Raw genomic sequence first — 20,650 nt, forward strand, 5'->3', positions numbered from 1 at the left:
AATTTTTTCCCTAAAACTATTTTTAAATGTTTTTGCATTCAAACGTTCACCCCAGATTATGGAGTATGAACTAGCCATTTACACTTTTTCTTTTGTAAAATGGCAATGCTTTTTTAAAATAATATTGTCAATAGGTTGCTCATTTCCGTTACTTCAGACACAAAATTCAAAATCAACTATTTTCCACCTCTTGATTCTTTTGGATTGCTCCAACTTTCTTCCATGTGCTTACATAGGAAACAAAATACTGTTATAAAAAAATGCTTTTTTTATGTTTCAATTTGTCTGTTAGTTATGAAGATTAGCTGTCCAAAGCAGTACTGTTATTCTTGTCTCCTTCTTGTATCCTTCATTACTGACACAAAGACCTAAGTCCCTTAGCTGGTGCTTTTCTGTATCTGAATGGCTGCAACACAGCTGAACAGCTTTTCTGGTGTGAGATCCTCTGCCAATTTATTTAGAAACTGTGCTATGTGAATAAAGTCTACCTGAAGGAAAATGTCTTCATATAACTGGAGGATTCCTGTCCCAGTTCTAAATAAAAATTCCTCCCCATCTCTGCAAAATACATCCCAGCCTGTACTGTCTGGATCAAGTAGAATAGTGACTTGTGATGCTATGTGAATATCCAGTCTATCAAGTATATACTAGTGTGAAACCGTAAGACTACTTGATATGAAGAAAATGTGTAAAGAGACTGCCCTCAAAGGATACTTCAGATGTTCCAAAATATTTCAACATCTTGCTGCAATCCACACAGTAAAAGGCCAACTGGGATGGCTTATTCATGAGATTTCCAAATGCAATGAAGGCAACTGCCTCTTCCAAACTGAGAATGAACAATGCCACAATGAAAGACATCCCTTGGACATAACCAACATCAGGTCTGTAACATGAATATGCTCCTGAGATACTGTATAAAACATCCTGATATGGACCATCCTTCTGAAAGATGTAGAGAGATGGAAAGGCATAGGATATGTCCAGCTTAATTCCAGACCAGCATCTGGAGAATCATCATTCTGGACCAGCATTATAGAGAATGATATGTTTAGATAGAAGTTGTTTTACTGAAGCTTTAGCACCATTTCTTTCCTCTGGGGAGGAATACTGCATAAAGTTCAGGAGTGATATTTATTTAGTTCACTTACTACAGCTAGACTACAAGCTTTACCATGAACACTAGGGGGCAATCCCTGCACCTCAATTCTCCAACCTTTTTCCTACTATGAATTTCTTCCCAGCTGGGCAGTATTTCACTGGTCCAAATTACCATTGCATTTGCAATATTTTCTTCTTAATTTTTTTTTAATGTACTGCTTTAATTTCTCAATTTTAAGACTCAGCTCAAAGGTCTCGTGTTCTCGTCACTGAGGTTAAAAGCTTCTTCCACAGATTTGGCAGGAAGATTTTCTTGGAGTAGGCAAAGATTTCAACAGGACACAAAAGCAATCGTCAATCATATGATGGCCCATACTCAAGAATCAGAAAGGTGGTAGAGGTGGCTCAAATTCAAAATTCTTATGTCTTAAAGACTGAAACGGTGATTTATAGGTCCTCCCTGTTCATGCTTTTTTTCTGCTGAATGGTTTTTGGATTTTCTGAAGATTCTCTCTGGGAGGGACTTTATCAAATAATTTCCAACAAGGAACACCGTGGACAACTGATCTGAGCTCCTTTTGTCCTTTTTGGAAAAGGTTTCAGACAACCAGGGGCAGGTAGAAGGGCTCTCTGGAAGAGGAGGGAGAGAATAACGCCCTCTGACTCCCAGCTGCTTCAAGTTCATGGTCTTTGGTATCTGCAGCCACCAGGCAGCTGCTTTGCGGAGGACAGGCTGCCCATACCAGCAGTGACCTCATCACCAGGCCCCTCCAGGTGGACGTGACCACAGGAACAAGGGAAGAGGCTCCCTGCCCACCTGGGGAAGCTGTGGCTGGTGCCTGACCAGTCACTTTTAGGGAACTAAGGTTGACTTTATTGAAACAGTGCTGACAAAGCCCTCCTGGTACCAGGCTTACAGGGTCCAGCTGGTAAGGAAGCTCACTTCCATTACCGGCCAGGAGGCTAGAGATGTCTTGAGGACTTTGAGAAGAGAGGAAGTCACCCAAAGCGTATAAGTACTGCAGATGAAATCTGGTGGATCAAGTTTCTTAGGCGTGGCTTCCTAGCCTCAGGACAGCAAGTAATAGAGGATTTTAGGAGTCCAACCTGAGATTCCTTATGGAAACCTCCAGCAGAGTAAACTTAAAGAAGGCCTTTATGGTAAACTAACATTCTTGCTGCACCTATGTAAATAATCAGGCCAAATCTAATGAGGCCACATTCATTTTGTGATCAGGAATCTTTGAGATTCTTTTTGATCAAAAGTAGGGAAACTGTAGGGGAAAATTTGTGCTTAAATGGAAAAATAAGTGTTTATTTTAAAGCAAACCTGGGTTGTCTGATTCTGATTCTGTAAACTGTAGATAACTGACAGGAATTCCAAATAATTCTTGTCTATAGACATGCAAACAAATTCTATATGGGGAGAAATAGTCAAAAAACCAATTTTGGCGCTATTTGTACATTCTTTTCCATATTTCTGACCTATAACTGTGTCTGTTATTGATAATATCCTTTGACCTGGTTGTATCACTTCACTTGTTTTCTATGAATGAGTTAAATAAAATCTTCAACTTGTGTTTATTCTTATATCTGTATGAGAGTCATGATATTACCTGCTTTCGAAAATTATCTTTTAATGCCTGCTTGGAACTAAACCACCCTTTAGTGGCTGATCACGTGTGCCCTGAGTCTTTGCCTCAGCCCCAGAGGGCCTTAGAGACTTTCAGACAACACCATCAAAGAGACTTTTGAGGCAACCCAGTTTGGTGACCTTCCAAACAACCTAGCACAGGAACTTCCTAGAAGCTTTATGGTGGCAGCCCTACAGTTTGAGGTGGCCTGAGACTTCTTGGCTGACATTGTCCTGGCTCCTCTTAAAGGCTGTGTACACCCCAAAAGTACACTTCAGGAGAAAAATACACATTTAAGACCCTCATAATCTAACTCTCACAGACAAGAGTGAGATAGTGTTGAAGCACTGCCACATGGGGTTTCATAAGCTTGTTTAAAGCCATGTGAAGCTTCATGCTTGTATCTAGATGGCAGGTAGACTGGGGTCGGGGGGGGGGGCTCATATTTTCCTCCAGGAGGACACCACATGGTCAAGCAAGTCATGACCCAGGAGGGCACAGCCTGTAGTAAAATCGGTGTGTGAAGACGCAGGTGGTCTGAGCTGCTGCACAGATATCCTTTGCATTCTTCTAGCAAGCAATTATCATGTTATCATTTATGAAATGACCTGGGATGTATTAGCCATCTCTAAAGTTGGATGCACACATCTCAGGAAAGGTAACTCAGGACAGCCTTTCTTAATTTTCATGTTTGTGTATGTGTTTAATATATTAGTAGTACATGCATATAATTTGTAAATACACATATATTGAGGTTGCATGTCCAACTTTTTTCTCATAGGATGTGCAATCAAGATTAGAAAATTGGATATATCATGAAAACATCTTGCTACTGCGTTTCCCAAGTAGACTCACCAAATTGGTATTGGGAAGGTTTGACCATTGTGCACATTTATCCCACAATTCATTCAGAAAAAGCATGCCAACCTTGCTGATTATATTCCTGAGAATTTGTCCTCTGAAATTAAGGACTTTATTTTGCTCGTTTCTCTATTTCTAATACTTAGAAAGGTGATTGGAACATAGTAAATACTCAATATTTGTTTAATGAATTTTACAGTGGTTTAACTCAATATCCTATGTTTAACAATCATTCCTCCATTATATTGGCCTTCATGGCTTAGAAATTGGAAACCTTATTTTTATAACACGGATGTGGATGAACATATTCACCAAGAGTCATGTGGAAGTTTCTTTAAAATGCCAGACCTCATAAATCTTGTTAGTCCCATACACTTTGACCAGAGCCATATTCAGTTCTACTTAGGGTGACCAACCAACCCAGTTTGCCTGAGACTGAAGGTTTTCTTGGTACAGAAGACTTTTGGTATTAAAACAGGGACAGTCCTGAGAAGACCAAGATGGGTTGGTCACCTCAGTTCCACTGGGCACCTGTAAAGAACTGTTCCTTTTTCTCTACGATATTGTAAACGGGCAGTAGCACGTGAACATCAGCTTTCTATGGACCCTAGAAAGCAGGACAAGATGAAACAGCCCCAGAGTGGGGGTACACATATACTTTTCTCAGTCCTGAATAACATTGCTTAAAATCACCACCATTGCTGATCAATTTTCAGTACCCAACACAGTAGTGCTTGGTCTTGTTCACAAAACGATACAGACTTGTGAAGATATGAGGGTATTGTACCCTCTCCCCAGACTGTGAAACAAAGTGTAGGTTAGCTGCATATTTATAACCACCCTCCAACATAAGAGCATACCCCAAAAAAGACCCAAAGCTGGAGATGTCCCTTCTTCGTTATTTCTTGTCCTTCTCTTTTGTAACTGGGCCACCCAAATGAACCACATACTGGAAACCTGAAGCTGTCCACATGGTGAGATCTGACCAAAGTTCCGTTGTGATGTTGCCCAAAGGTGATGTTTCACAGAGTTGTGGTCCCTCACAGCCATAGCAGGGTGGGGGTGAACAACCATTGAACACAAAGACCACCCTAGTTTCTTGATCAGGGTGAAACCATCCAGGAAGTGGTGCCTGACAAGACCCTTGCCTCCCAGGAAGACATGGCATGTTAGATAACCCCTCATCTGTGAGCCAAATAGCACAATCTTTGGATGAAAAGGAGCAGCAATGAAGGGGGTGATAGAGACAGCTCTTTTTCTGGTGAGAAGTAAAGCTTATACAGAGCCAAAACTTATGGACATCGGCATAACCACTGAAAGGAGTCGGTGTCTTATTTTATTCTCATCTGCTTGGGGCTGTCTTGTTGACAGCTGGCCCAGGACTCACATATACTGACTCAGAACCATGTTAAAAACTGTGAGCAGGACCCCACTATTCATTCACCAGAAAGGCCCTGGCTTCTGGCAGCTTCCGGGAAGGTTAAAGAATCCAGAAAGTGGCTGATTAAGGTTTTGTCCTATATGTTCAACAGCTTTCCACCCTAGGTCACATGTTAGCCACCTCTCACCCCCAACCCCGGACAACTGAAGTCCACAGGCTGTGTTTGGGTTCATTACCTGACCAGAAGAATGTTTTATTTATCCTCTGTTCACCCCATTTTTTCTAACAGTCCCTATTAACGTTGACAACACATCTGCAACAAGCTTTGAATTACTCTAACATGTTTGACGTTCTGGGTAAGTTCAGTTGCCATCTCCACCACAGAACAATGACTTGTTTGACCCCTCTCCAAGCTGCCAGAGCTGAATGTAATATTCAGGATACATTTACTTCAGGTTTTATTTAGAATCTCTGGGTACCCCTTTGGCCATTTTCTGGGGTGTTACACAAAAACAAAATCCATGGAGATATTCAGCAGTCCCAATATGATCCACAAGCCTTTTCCAGTGCATAGCGCTTTCCAGATATGTATCTACCCCCAGACATCATTCTTTGGGGTCCCAGTTACCTCTGAGCTTCCCCTAAGCATTTCCCTATTTTCCTATCTCGGAAGCCCTCTGCGCTCCCTCCGCTGGGTCCTGGCTGAACTGGACAAGCCAGCACAATCGACAGTGACTTGGCTGCCATCACAGGCTGTACAGGTGGCCTTGGCACAGCAACTATGGTTGTGGGAGGCATAGCTCTCAAGGGGGCTCGCAGCTCTGTCTTAAAATCTTCCTTGTTGGGCTTCCCTGGTGGCACAGTGGTTAAGAATCCGCCTGCCAATGCAGGGGACACGGGTTTGAGCCCTGGTCTGGGAAGATCCCATATGCCGTGGAGCAACCAAGCCCGTGCGCCACAACTACTGAGCCTGCGCTCCAGAGCCCACGAGCCACAACTACTGAGCCCACGAGCCACAACTACTGAAGCCCACGCGCCTAGAGCCCGTGCTCCACAACAAGAGAGGCCACCGCAATGAGAAGCCCGCGCACCTCAACGAAGACCCAACACAGCCAAATAAATAAATTAAATAAATAAATTTATTTTAAAAAATTCCTCCTTGTTATTTTCAGGCAGACTGCTGACAGGCCTGGTCAGTATCCACTGACTTGAACGCCATTTTCTGCATCATCAAGTCCCATTTTAACTTCCTGCTGTGATGATGACATTTATCTTCACTGGATTCACACAGTATCTCTTGTCACTTTCTGTGTAATCACACCTAAATCACAATCAGAAAATAGTATTTAAAAATAACTGTTAAATGCCTCTGAAAAATGCACACACATAGACATATACTTGCCCTTTTGTATCTTTTTTTTTAACATCTTTATTGGAGTATAATTGCTTTACAATGGTGTGTTAGTGTCTGCTGTATAACAAAGTGAATCAGCTATACATACACATATATCCCCATATCTCCTCCCTCTTGCGTCTCCCTCCCACCCTCCCTATCCCACCCCTCTAGGTGGTCACAAAGCTCCTAGCTGATCTCCCTGTGCGTCAGAGAAAAACAAATACCGTATGCTAACACACATATATGGAATCTAAAAAAAAAAAAAAAAAGGTTCTGAAGAACCTAGGGGCAGGACAGGAATAAAGATGCCCTTTTGTATCTTGCCCTAAAAATCACTTCTGGCAAATAATCTTACATAGTTTTGCTTGCTTTTATTTCACTCTGCTGGTGGCTCTGGTATTGTTTGATTGTGGTGCCTTTCTGTTGACACATCCAAGAACCCTGTTGCATTATAACAAAGGCACAAATAGGTGTCCTGGTAATGGGTGCTAGTATTTCTGAAAAGAAAAAGAACAAAATTTCCCCCCAAGTCCCTATGAGAATACTTCCACACACACCTGCATTTTTTGGTTTTTTGGGTTTTTTGTTCTTGGTTTTGTTTTGTTTTGTTTTAATGTAATGTCTTTGGTGAGGCAAAGGGGTTACCCTAAATTAATGTTGCATCTTTTTCCTTCATTGCATGCCAGGAGAATATTTTTCATTCACTTCTTAATTGCAGATATCCGAGTAAGGAACAGCCTGCGTAAGGTTCACAGCAGGGATCAATCAACTATGAGGTTCAGCAACCTCAGCACTATCAACATTTTGGACAAGTTAATTCTTGTTGGGGGCACTGTCCTGTGCTTTGTAAGATGTTTAGCAGTATCACTGAGCTGTACATACTAGATGCCACTCGTGATACTCAAAAATGTCTCCAGACATTGCCAAATGTCCCCTGGGGGCAAAAGTATCTCCCGTTGAGAACCACTGGTGTAGAGAAAAGATTGTGATTGACTAATTTGGATGGAATGCTTTGTCCTGTCCAGTCAACTGTGACCAGGGGACAGGAATCAGGAAATTAGGACATAACTCTAGCTAAATCTATGTCGCTGTTCCTTTAAGGGGTTCTGGGAAATCCATCCACTAAGAGTCTAACGCATTGCAGAGATTCTCTCTACAGTTTGGCTTCTATAGCTTTGCTCTTTGTTGATGATGTTAAACTGTTTATTTTTTTTTTCTTTTTTACTTTTGTCTGTTGGTATTGAGATTTCTTGTCTTATTTTGGAAGCATGTCTTCTGTTTTCAGGTGTTTCTGTTAGCCTTACAGTTTTCTGCCATCTTCAAATAAGCCTTAAGTTCATTCTTGTTTAATCTAGATCAGAGCTCCATTTTTCCTATTCAATTCCCTCTTATTAGTATAACCTGAAAACTCCTAGGCAAACGTCTGGGTCTTATTGTGTCTGTCCTTTAGGGAAAAAGGTGTGGGAGGCCATGATCATAACCAAATACCTTATGCTCACTTGCTTATATATCCTGGAAGTCTAGGGCCATATTAGTGGCTAAATAACAAAGACTTAGAGGAGCAACCCTCCCCCTTCACTATCATAAGGTTTAGTATATTTAACGGTCTGTCTAGGTAATATACTTGAAAGTCAAAGGACCGTGAGTCTGTTTGAAGCATTCTGTTAAGTCCCCCAACCCACTAACCTGGAGAAAAGATCAAGATCCCACTCCTTCCTTTGAGAGATAGATTGCACTGAGTTATTGGTAGGACAGAAGAGAAATCGTATAACACAGTATCTTCCTTCTGAAACAATAATAGTTGAAAGATCTGCACTTCCAGGGGCATGGTGAGAGCAATAAGATTCCCTCTTTGGGAAAACTTACCCTGGTCAGAGCAAGGGCAGGGAGGTATAACAGAATATCGGAGTACTGGCAATGGTAGGGTAGAAGAAGGCTTGAGGAGAAGAGATTCCCAGTGACAGAACAAAGAGCTCCCAGGAAAGTAAGCAGAGGAAACTGTGTGGTGGTGACAGTATAACGGCAGTCATCCCAGAGTTGTGTGCAGTTGAGAGCTGGTGTCTCTCAAAATGCAGAAGCTGCATCTACTTGTGCCTAGTAGAAAACACATCATGGGCATCAATCCCCAACAAAGGTGGAGGCACAGACACCTACCAGCAAACAGGCAGTTATGAAAAGGGGATGATAACCCCCGTCTGTTTTGAATGGACTTGCATTAATGTATTTCCGTCACTGATTGGTGATGTGGGGGGGAAACAGGTGCTCAGGGGGCAGGTTTTACGGTTCAGAGAGGACATATCAGTTCCATTTCTCTTACCGAAAGCACGTTTTTGGAAAGAGCTTCTTGGCACCAGGGTAGGAAGAGAGGGAAGCTAAGTTAATAATTATATACCAAGGCCCCAAGCATTTTTATGACTTCTAAATAAACATGTAGCATTGTGAAGGACTGAAAGGTAAATTCAATATATCCTTGCTCTCAAGGAGCTTACAGTGTAGTGGGGAATGGAACAATTACACAAATAGACTATAGCAAATATACAAGAATGCCACCTTGGCTAAGAGGAAGAGGAGGTCATGGGGTTTTGAGAGAATCAAGAATAGTGTTTTAACCAACTGAGTATATCAGGTAGATTGGAATAGGGATATTTCAGAGATGATTTCAGGAGCTCAAATCAGAGGCAATGAGACTCTGAATGAGGGTAATAGCAATAAAACAGAAATGAGGGACTAGATTTATGAAATGTTGCATAGCTAGCTTCTTCAAGATTTGTTAACTAATGTACATATGGGAGATGATTGAAAGGGAGGAAACAAAATGTTTGAACATTAAGAACGGAAATATAGTTCACAGAAGTAAGGGGGGGAAACAAAATGAGGTGGAAGATGGCAAGCTTACTTTCTGAGATGCTGCTTTAAATACAGCATACAAGGGAATTCCCTGGCTGTCCAGTGGTTAGGACTCCGAGCTTCCACTGCAGGGAGCACAGGTTCGATCCCTGGTCAGGGGAACTAAGATCCCGCAAGCTGCGTGGCACGGCCAAAAAAAAAAAAAAAACAGTATACAAGAGGTTGGTGATTACATAGGATGAGGCCATCTTGTCTTATTTTTCCCCAGTGAAGACTCCTGTCTTTTCATTCTGTCTGTTCAGTCATATGTCTGGTTTGTAGACACTCTATGCAACATAAGTACTTATGCTTTGAAAGCCAGTTCTTAGGATTCAAGCCATCACCGCCCACCTCCACCATGTCACCTCTTTATTTAGCTTTAGCTCCCTATGAGTAACTCGGACACCTGCAGTTTCATTTTCCTCTACGTGCTGACGAGATGGAGATGAGCTTGCCCAGCTGGAATGTAGGAGTACTCCATTATTAAAGCTCTGTCGAGGGAGGAAGGGCTGCCTGCAGACACTTGAGCTCCTACCATAGATTGTCTATCTTTTTTTTTTTTTTTTTCTTCTCAGCACAATCTGAAAGTACCTGATTTGGATGCTGGAAAAATAAATTTACAGGTTCAAGACACCATTCCCTATAAATCAAATGAGGCACTCTTACTAAATTGAGTCTCTTCAGCTCTTCTCTGAATTCTCCACATGTCAGCATAGAATTGCCTCAATCTTCCTACCTCGACTTTGCACTCATAAACTTCAGTCTCATTTCTGACAGGTTTTATTTACTTGAAACTATATTGTATTGTCGTTTAACATTTTTTTAATTTACTTTTTTCTATTCACAAAAGTAATATGTACTCATTGCAAAAATTACTTGGTTTGGAAACTAAGAAAAAAGGTTAAAGAAGAAAATGTGTGACCTGTCCTCTCATCAATGTTAACATTTTAGCCTAGTATTTTTCCTCTTATGCACATTTTAATTTTAAAACATAGCTGGGATCCTACTGTGTAAATGGTATAGTTTTCTGATATTTTTAACTATTATAGTTTGAGAATTTTCTTATATAATTAAAATTATCTTACTTTTGATAGCTGCATGAAATTTCATAATTGTAGATGTTATATTTTTCTTTGTGTATAACTCCTACATTGATTGCTTAACTCTTCATAACAAAAATTTCCTGGGCTATGTATATATATGCCTATAGTCACAAGAAAAAAAGGAAAGAAAAAAGGCACAAAGGAAATAATTACATAATTCTTAATTCAAGATTTCTGCTTATACTTCTGCTGTGAAACATATATATAGTTTGATTAAGAAATATAAAGTTTTATTTCGACAATGATTATGTGAAGTATTTATGTATGTTTAAAGGAAAGAAATAGAGAGCTATTTTACTTATCACTTAAGGGCTTCTGAGTTAGGTAGAGTTTCCCTTTTTATTAACAAAATTAATACATATTTATAAGTGCAAATAATTAGAGAAATATAGACTATAAAAATATAAAATATAAATATAAAAATATAGACTATAAAAAGTATAAGTGTATCTTTTTCCATCCCGCTACCAAAAAGTAAATAATTTTCTATGGCATATATGTTATACACTTCATGTACTTATATCTTTTAAGGGAATTACACGATTCGTAGTGTTCTACATTTGCTAAGTTAATATTAATGACACCTTCCCATATATTTACATATTCAATATTTCAGACATTTTTTCTCATTTTATTATATTAAGTAGAACTCCCAGAATAACACTGAATAATAACAATTATAGTGGACTTCTTTGTCTAGACACATAAAGGGCCTTTTGCATTAGTATGCTCAATATATTATCACCTGTTTACTGTGCAGAAAGGAGGATACTTTGGTAGTGGAGAACAGTTTTTCACTCTCCCACAAATGTATCTCATGCCTGCCACGGTTTTCACCATAGCCTCTGCTGAGTCTATACCATCATCTAGGGATCAGCAAGTTCTCAGTGCCAAAACCTGTTCTCCCATGATATTGCAGGTGGTGACATGATCTGTTAAGGACTTCCCTAATGGATACCATTTGTGATTACTTTTCCTTTTGCTAATGTTGTCTCTATTCTCTGATCCCTTAGCATATATCCCTGGGTACATCAACAACCTGAGATCCGCACAATGTTCTGTAAATTTTAAAGGCAAAGTCTATCAAATCAAAGAAATAATAATTCCTACTTTATGTAAAATGTCCCTCCACGTGTCAACTTAAAATAGAGAGGATCTAAAATAATGAAGAATCTTAACTTAGCAAAAGGAAATTGAATAGAAGTCAATAGATGTGAGAGTGGTGACAGTGGAAACTGGAAACAAACTAAAATATTGAAGTTGTAAGCACTTATACCTGCCCAATTATAAACCGATGCTTTTAGCTTTGAATTATTCTGTTTGAAATGCATATTTTTAATCTTTCTGTCCATGGAGGAAAGAGATGTCTTCCAGGAGTTGGGGTCAGGAAAGGGTATTCTGGTCTTGAAATAATGTGACAACATTTCCAAAATGTGTTTGCTCTAAAAGATGCCTTCTAAGCAAATGTTTGAAAATAGGGACTTCCCTGGTGGTCCAGTGGTTAAGACTTCGCCTTCCAATGCAGGGGGTGAGGGTTTGATCCCTGGTCGGGGAGCTAAGATCCCACATGCCTTGCAGCCAAAAAACCAAAACATAAAAAAACAGAAGCAATATCGTAACAAATTAAAGACTTAAAAAAAAAATTTTTTTTAAGAAAATAGTTGTGAACATGAAATTTCCATTCATAAATATGAGCCACTCCTTTTTGAAACTTATTTCTTGAAGAGTGCATTTTGACCAGAACAAATGTGTGAGTTATATGTGTGAAAAGCTGAGAAATTGTAAATATTATCAGTTCTGGTTAAATGTGTGATTTGCCTGTGAAAACATTTTTTTACTATCAGCTTTGTGTATCCCAAAATGAACTATAGTTCTCAAGTATACTGAAGTAATATGGACACCATTCAAGGAAAGTAAAATGCCATCCTGAGTTAAATCATGTCTAAAGTCGTGACTTTTTTTCAGTATAGTTTTTTCATGAATTTTCTCTTTCAGGGATAAGTATGATCTTGATAAACTGAATCAAGCAACATATCAGGGAGAAAAATAAAGATACTTAAAACAAAATGTACCCAAATAATTATCAAGAAGTTTCTCCCACATGGGACTTCCCTGGTGGTCCAGTGGTTAAGACTCCATGCTCCCAGTGCAGGGGGCACAGGTTCAATCCCTGGTCAGGGAACTAAGATACCACATGCTGCACAACATGACCTAAAAAAAGAAAAAGAAATTTCTCCTACATATAAATTCTAGAGGGAGAGACAAGGATGGATGGGGTCTTTTCAGCCAGTCAAAAATTCTACCTAGAAACTGATGCTTCAGAATCAGGAAGGAGAGGGAATCTATCACAGCTCCCATTTCAGTCAAATTCCTATATGAGGTTTCTTGAATTAATTTGTACAATTCCAAGTTTGGCAACTTTTATTCTAAATGTTTTGTTTTAAATCTAAAAGTATAGTAGTAAAAGTATATAATATAATAGAACTGCAAGATGTATTATCTCTCAATTTGGGCATTTTCTTATTTGCTGTTGCTAATTAAAATAGAAAAATGTTTATTGGTGAAATAAGTCATTTATGAGCCTTAATTCTTAAAGATGGCCATATGTTTTATATCTGTCAAAATCAAGAAAATTATTACAGAAGATGCATTTGGGGGATATGGAAAAGGCATGTTTTAATCCATGCAAAGAGTCAGTTATTTCTTTTTTTTTTTTTTTTTTTCTCTTGGCCACGCCACGCGGCATGTGGGATCTTAATTCCCCAACCAGGGATCGAATCTGTGCCCCCTGCAATGGAAGCGCTGAGTCTTAACCACTGGACCACCAGGGAGTCCCTAAAGAGTCAGCTATTAAACTAAAGCTGAAATGACTTAAATTTCTTATGGATAAAGTTTTCTAAATCTTCTCTATTTGCTTTTAAACAAAAAAGCTATTATGTCTGGCTTGATATTTGGAGAACTAAATGTAAATGATAACACAAGATAATAACGGAAATATCTTTTGAGGAGTGATTTTGTGAAGATTAGCTGGATTTGTAGATATTGTTCTACACAAACTTGCTCATTTAAGTTTTCAGAAATGTAATTTTATTTCTTTCTCTAATAATTTTAGTATGATTTGATTGTGTTTTAATATTATATTAATTTAGTTCTAACTTGACATTCCTAACTGGTTTTTGGAAATTTATGAAATATAACATTGAGGTAGAAATACATGTGTATGTTTGTGTACGTGTACATATATATATGTGTATATATATATACGTGTGTGTATGTGTGTGTGTTCATCCATATGTAGATGTATATATATGTGTGTATAGACATCAATAGAGAGTTCTCCAAAGGTCTCCCTAGAAACTGGAATTCAACTAAGGTAAATATTAAAATGTTTTAAAATCTGTGTGTGCGTGTGTGTGTGTGTGAAAAAAGTAAGCAGGATCAAGTTATGACTCTAAGGAAAAGTTGTCTATACTTTAATCCCCCAAAATTGTAAAAGCTGGAGAATTTAAGGTAAAATTCCATTAATAAGAGTTTGTCTGTTTTATCTATGAGTTACTATTCTCTGTTAGTTGCATGAGAATGCCATCTGAGGAGCTAAATGCTCTGGGTTCATGATCCTTAGTGTTTCCCTGGATGAGGTTATATTTTTCTTTAATTTTCAGAGATATTTGTATTACATTCAGATGATTTGAACACCCTGTTTGGATCTATACTCTATAAAATCAATTTGAAATTTCTTAAACCTTCATGGGGGAGGGAAATGGCGCATATTTGTTACATGATGCCCCATATTTGCACTGCGTATTTTTCTCCTCATCTTATCATTTTGGAAAAAATCCTAAAGTAGGAAAGAGAAACATAAATGCAAACTCTGTGCATCTTTGATGAAACTAGGAAACATCTGAAAGCCCCAACCACAAATAGGAAGCGCTGCCAATAGCAGTGAGGATCAAAGCAAGGATGGTCACAGCTGCAAACCACAAAGACACACGCACAGAGCTGGCAGAACACACAGTGAATGGGCACATCCAGAAGTGCAGAAGAAACACAATTTAGTTTGCAGCAATGAGAACAGAGTCCAGGGGCTGCAGGCCTGAGCTTCCTTGAAATGAGTTAGATGCTTACACAAGTAGAACTTGCAGAGCTGACCAAGAAATCAAACAGACCACCACCCTGCAGCAAGTAATTTCAAGGAGCAGAAGGAAAACTCTGCGTTGTTAATTGCTAAAGAAAAGAGAAAAAGCCACACTGAAAACTCTGTGTCATACGGAGAATTCCTGCTAGCCTGGATCACTGCCCTGGCTCATTCACCATACAGTGAATCTCCTCCAAATACAGTCCAGAAGAAATCACCTCTTTCAATGATAAGCAATAGTTTTAAAAATTGTACTGAACTTAGTGAATGGATGAAGAAGATGTGGTACATATATACAATGGAATATTACTCAGCCATAAAAAGGAACGAAATTGAGTCATTTGTAGAGACATGGATGGACCTAGAGACTATCATACAGAGTGAAGTCAGAAAGAGAAAAACAAATACCACACATATATATGGAATCTAGAAAAATGGTACTGATGAACCTAGTGGCAGGGCAGGAATAGAGACGCAGACGTAGAGAACGGACTTGTGGACACGGCGGGGGGAAGGGGAGGCCGGGACGAATTGAGAGAGTAGCACTGACAGATATACACTACCATGTGTAAAATAGATAGCTAGTGGGGAGCTGCTGTATAGCACAAGGAGATCGGCTCTGTGCTCCTGTGATGGGGAGGGTGGCAGGGAGGCTCAAGAGGGAGGGGATATATGTATATGTATAGCTGATTCACTTTGTTGTACAGCAGAAACTAACACACCATTGTAAAGCAATTATACTCCAATAAAGATGTAAAAAAAAAAAAAATTGAACAGAACTTAAAGTTACCCTAAAAAAAGGAGGAAAGAAACTAGAAAATTAAATGGCAGATGACAAGCTCCTTCCTCCATTAAAAAATTTTTTTTCTTCCAGTTTTATGGAGACATGATTAACATATAGCACTGTATACGTTTAGCATAATGATTTGACTTGCATGTGTCATGAGATGATGATCACAGTAAGTTTAGTGAACATCCATCATCTCATAGAGAGGCAACATTAAAGAAGTAGAAAAAAATATTTTTCTTTGTGATGAGACCTCTTAAGATTTACTCTCTTAACAACTTTCATCTATAACACACAGCAGTGTCAATTATATTGATCATGTTGTACACTACATCCCTAGTACTTATTTAACTTATAACCGGAAGTTTGTACCTTTTGACCACCTCCATCCAATTCCCATGCCCCCCACCCCCTTGCCTCTGGTAACCACATTTTTAATTACATTTTACAACTGTGTTGTGTAATCAATATATTAACATCATATATTAAAATGTTTCTTTTACCTAAAAGTTCTTTTTTTTCTTCTGATTTTAAAAAAATTAAAGCATTGTCATGGGCCCAGAAAGGATTGTGGGCCCTACGTACTGTCTCTACTAAGCCTTAGTCTGCCTGGGAGGATGCAACAGAGCTCCAACGAAGGACAACAAACAAGGCTCAGCTGTGAGCCAGCTCCTCGAGGGCAGGTTCTTGTTCGTTCTCGTGTCCCTAGCACCTCAATGGAATAAATTTGCTTATTCTCCAAATATTCAGTACCTACTCTGTGACAGGTCCTGCACTAAGTGCTGAGGATACAAGGATGAGATGCTGCCCTCGCCCTTCATGTTGGTTTCAGCGCCAATGAGACTGTATCTATTAGGAATCTTTCAGCTGCGGGGGTAAATCAAATACATCCAAAAAACTAAAACTAGGGTTAAACAAATAGCATATTTATTAGTTCACATAAATGAAAACGTCCATGGTATACCTGGTTTCGGGATTGACTGAGTTTAGGGATCAAGTGACCATAACCAAACAACAGTGAAAGTTAAGCTCTCATATGCCTGGCACAATTCTGAGCCTTTTACATGTATCCACCCATTTAACTCACAACAAACCTACAAGGTAGGTAGTATGATTAGCTCCATTTTGCCCAGGAGAAAAGTGCAATATTCAACTTCTCTCCGGTTCTCTATTCTGCCTTCCAGACTGTAGGGTTTCTTCTCAAATCCTCCTAGTGGACCCAAATTTATTAGTTATTTATGAGAGAAAAATTCACAGGAATTACTAAGAAAGAATATGCAGGACTTGGTGACTCATTGGATGCAGGGATTTCGGCGGGTGGTGAAATTTATGTCTTTGATTGTAACACTTTCTAAGGTGATTAACGGAGGAGAATCATGACTTTTGAGAAAAGAGGAGCACAGTTTTAGATGTGTTCAATTTAGTGTGTCAATCAGATACTCAGATGACGATTTTTTATTATATATCAGGTCATTCCAAAAAGTCACTTAAGAAACTTACATAATAAGAAATAATACAACAGGATAGAAAAAAAATGAAAGAGGAAATCAGGTTGGAGGGAATGACTCCTCTGTAATTACTGCCACCCTACTGGATAAAAGGTCCCATTTCTGGGGCTCTTATAGGACCTTATATTTCTCTCATTATAGCACCTATTTAAAATTTTATTACAATTTCCAGCTTAATATAAGTTCCAGTTTAATATAAGTTCCATGAGGGCAGCACTCTTCTCTGTGTAATACACCATCCATCCCCATCACCTAGCACAGCAAATATCAAGTGAATGAATGAATACATGAAAAACCTTATTTAATCTTCCTAACAGACCTGAAAAAAGAGAATTCCCATTCACCAGCAGTAAAGTTCAGCTGTGAAGATGATGTTTTTTCCATGTACTTTGCCACCTCTCTATTTAACATGGATACAAATGAACTAAAACAATTCACCAAAGAAAGGCCAAGATTGGAAGGAACATATCACAAGGAATGACTGAATAAAAGCAGCAATGTTTAGCCTAAGGAAGAGAAGGTGGGAGAAATCCTACCTAAGTCAGTCCTGTGTGCCCTGCCGGAGCTGGACTCCAAGGACACGCACATTATAAAAATAAAGGAATTTTGGTGTACAGATGTTGCAGAAGTGAGGCCAACTGCCACATATGGGAAACCATAAAGACATACTGTGATCTTATAAAGTTTCCTATCAGTTAAAGTTGTTCAAAAATAGAGTTGCCTAAGAGGCAGTGAGTTCCTTGTCACTGGACTTTTTCAAATATAAGCTAGCTAAGGATAGGCTGTAAAATGGTAAAGGATGTTTAAGTGTTGGAAATGCAGGTGGATTCAATGGCTTTCTAGTTCTCTTCAGTGCTGAAGTTATATGATTCAACTCTCAGTAAAGGGAAGTCAAAAGGGTCTCCAGTACTTAACAGAGGAAGACACTTCCTACCAGGAATGTAGTCTTACCCATGCAGGAGGAATATCACAGCAGAAAAAATGCAGGCAGGTTGGATAATCCTGCCCATTATCTTCATCCTGTTTTCACTATTCCTTTTTTTTTTTTTTTTTTTTCTGCTTTGGTTCTTCGTTGCTGTGCGCGGCTTTCTCTAGTTGCGGTGAGCGGGGGTTACTCTTCGTTGTGGCGCACGGGCTTCTCACTGCGGTGGCTTCTCTTGTTGCAGAGCACGGGCTCTAGGCCCACGGGCTTCAGTAGTTGTGGCACGCGGGCTCAGTAGTTGTGGCTCGTGGGCTGTAGAGCGCAGACTCAGTAGTTGTGGCACACGGGCTTAGTTGCTCCACGGCATGTGGGATCTTCCCGGACCAGGGCTCAAACCCGTGTCCCCTGCATTGGCAGGCAGACTCTTAACCACTGAGCCACCAGGGAAGCCCTATTCTGTTTCTTTACACTTTAAGATCTTACTTCAGTTTCCCATGTAGACTTTCTTGCAGAATGGAAACTGTTCTGACTAGCTAGCTAGATTGTTCTAGTTCACTTACCAGTTAGACTTCTCAGGGAAATTAATGATTCAAGTTAATCAGTGTTTTCTGAATTCGGTTATTGCTGATTAATCCCTTTCAGCCTAATCATGGTGGAACACATAATAAATTTGCATTTCTGATCTTAAAAACTGAGAACGAGTCTCTGAATTTTGGTAATCCACCAGTGTGCCTCCCCCCTGGTTAAAGCAGCCACCTAAATGTCACATATGCTGGATGCCAAGTTGGATCTCTGTGTCAGTGTCTCCATTCCCTTTAGTTTATAGTAATAGTAATAATAATGATAGCAGTGACGATGAAGAATGCAATGTCACGAAGAGAACTATTAAAAACTTAAGTCGCTTTTGTTTTAACTTGATTTTTATTACTTGGTGCGGTAGAAGCATCAGGAAGGAATAAAAAGTAACATCCCCCCCCAAAGTTAGCCAAGCCTTTGGATCCCTAGGGGTCAGGGTCCAGGGTCTCTGAGCCTTTGTGTGCTTCCCAATGAGCTAGCAAGCTATTTTATGTGAGAAACGTGCATTTGAGCTCTCAATTTTGTGCGGGGGTTGAAAGGGGGAAATTGGATTTCCAAGGATTTGAAATGGAACAAGGATTTATTCTTCTTTGGGGATAGAGAACTGAGCCTGTTCAGACCAGCCCCTCAGTGATGGCAAAACCTTGAAATGAGTGGCTGCTGGGGAGCTGACATGGTCTGTGCACTAAGGTTTGGAAGCCTGGAGGCGGAGCCCTGAATTTCTCCAGAGGAAATGGAGCTACTGCAGAGCCACCCTCCATGGAAAGACTTCTGGTTCAGGGCACAGAGCTTGACAGGCGGACCTCTGGGTTGTAGGATGAGGCACCAACCAGGACACTGGTACCCCAACAGTGGCATCGTGTGGTCATAAGAAGCAATAGCAGCAGAGATACACAGTCTGAGAGACAACTGAGATGGTGTGAACCCCCTGGTATAATTGCACAATCTAAGGAAGTGGAAGAGCCCTAAAGTGACTGGAAACAGACTTCCTACCAATTGTAGCAGGTAGGGGCTTGGACTCTTCTAATTGAATCCATAGAAATTTATTTAAAACGTCACCGTTGAACTCTGGTCCCACTTTAAGTCTCCAACGTCCTCAGTTAAAGCACTCATCCTCCCCAGTAATTATCTGTATCCTTAGTGTTTTCCTCAGAGCCCATAACCAGAAGGCCCTTCTAGTTCATACATTTACTTGTTTTTATCTGGCTTATAAGTTTACTTCTTTATTGCCTGTCTTCCCCTTACTAGAATTTAAGTCCACGGAGGCAGGGATCTTGTCATTCTTGTGTGTCACTGTATCCCCAGGTCTTAAAATAGTGCCTGGCAGACCCTCGGAATTCAGGAAATATGTGTCAGATGAGTGGACAAATGGATTATATACCTGAAACAAACTATGTTCCACGTACTGTGCTAGGCACTTAACATCACGTAACCTCGTATCAGCTCAGTAGGGGCTATCACTATCCCTTTGAACAGCTGAGGGAACTAAGAACCCAAATCATTAACCACTGAACTCTACTGCCCCTCACCATTCCTGTTTCCCATCCCTCTATTTACCTTTTCCAAGAACATTCCCTCCCTTTCCTCCTTCACGTTAGGTTGTGTCCCTTTCCCCTTTCCTCTCAAAATAACCTATGTATAACTATCACTGCACTTACATCAGTCATTATATGTTTGTATCTCCCTGCACTCTGAGGTCCTTGAGTGCCTCCGAAGGGATTGTCATCTTGGTGTTCACGAGAGCTACTATAGGGCCTGGAACACAATAGGTACTCAAAGTATTTTTATACAACGATGACTGAATGAATGGGTGGATGACCACACTCCTATCCCGAGCCAACCCCCTCCCACTTCTCTTTTTTTCTGTGATGCTCGTGAGGGCCTACTGTGCACCAGGCATAGTATTAGGTATGGGAAATACAGAAATGAATAAAACAGTCTCTACTGCAAAGGAGCCACAGTCTAGTGGAGCTGGGGTGGTGGCGGGAGAGTAATGGCAAACAATCACCATTAGTGCAGTTAGCGCTGAAGCATGCAAGTGGTGCTTTGGGAGCAAGGAAGAGAAGCATCTGGCCCAAAAACGGGGGTACCTTGCTGACTTTTGTAGGACAGTAGAGATGAGAGTGGGCGCACATGGCTCATCGTGATTCAGTAGTAGAATGAGGGGAAGTGGCAAGAGGTGAGGCTACAAAAATGGGCAGGTACCAGCTCATGAAGGGCCTTGAAGGTAACGTTCAAGAACTTGGACTTTATTCTGAAGGTGATGGGGAACTATTGAAGGGTCTGGATCTGGAGGGTGATGTGATCAGATTGGCAGTTCAAATAACGGTCAGATGAAAGACGAAGCCTGAAACAGAGCA

At 40.0% G+C, this 20,650-nt stretch overlaps 1 long non-coding RNA gene and 1 pseudogene across 1 annotated transcript; both read right to left on the reverse strand.

Moving 5' to 3' along the window:
- Positions 1-377: 377 nt before the first annotated feature.
- Positions 378-2,050, reverse strand: LOC132370171 (TBC1 domain family member 12-like; annotated as a pseudogene).
- Positions 2,051-6,098: 4,048 nt separating this feature from the next.
- On the reverse strand, positions 6,099-18,080 carry LOC132369830 (uncharacterized). The gene is made up of 2 exons (XR_009504479.1): positions 17,744-18,080; positions 6,099-6,298 (listed from the first exon to the last, which is right to left on the reverse strand). It is a non-coding gene; the product is annotated as an uncharacterized LOC132369830 (long non-coding RNA).
- Positions 18,081-20,650: the final 2,570 nt, after the last annotated feature.

Source organism: Balaenoptera ricei, chromosome 8 (genome assembly GCF_028023285.1).
Source record: "Balaenoptera ricei isolate mBalRic1 chromosome 8, mBalRic1.hap2, whole genome shotgun sequence".
Classification (NCBI taxonomy): Eukaryota; Metazoa; Chordata; class Mammalia; order Artiodactyla; family Balaenopteridae; genus Balaenoptera; species Balaenoptera ricei.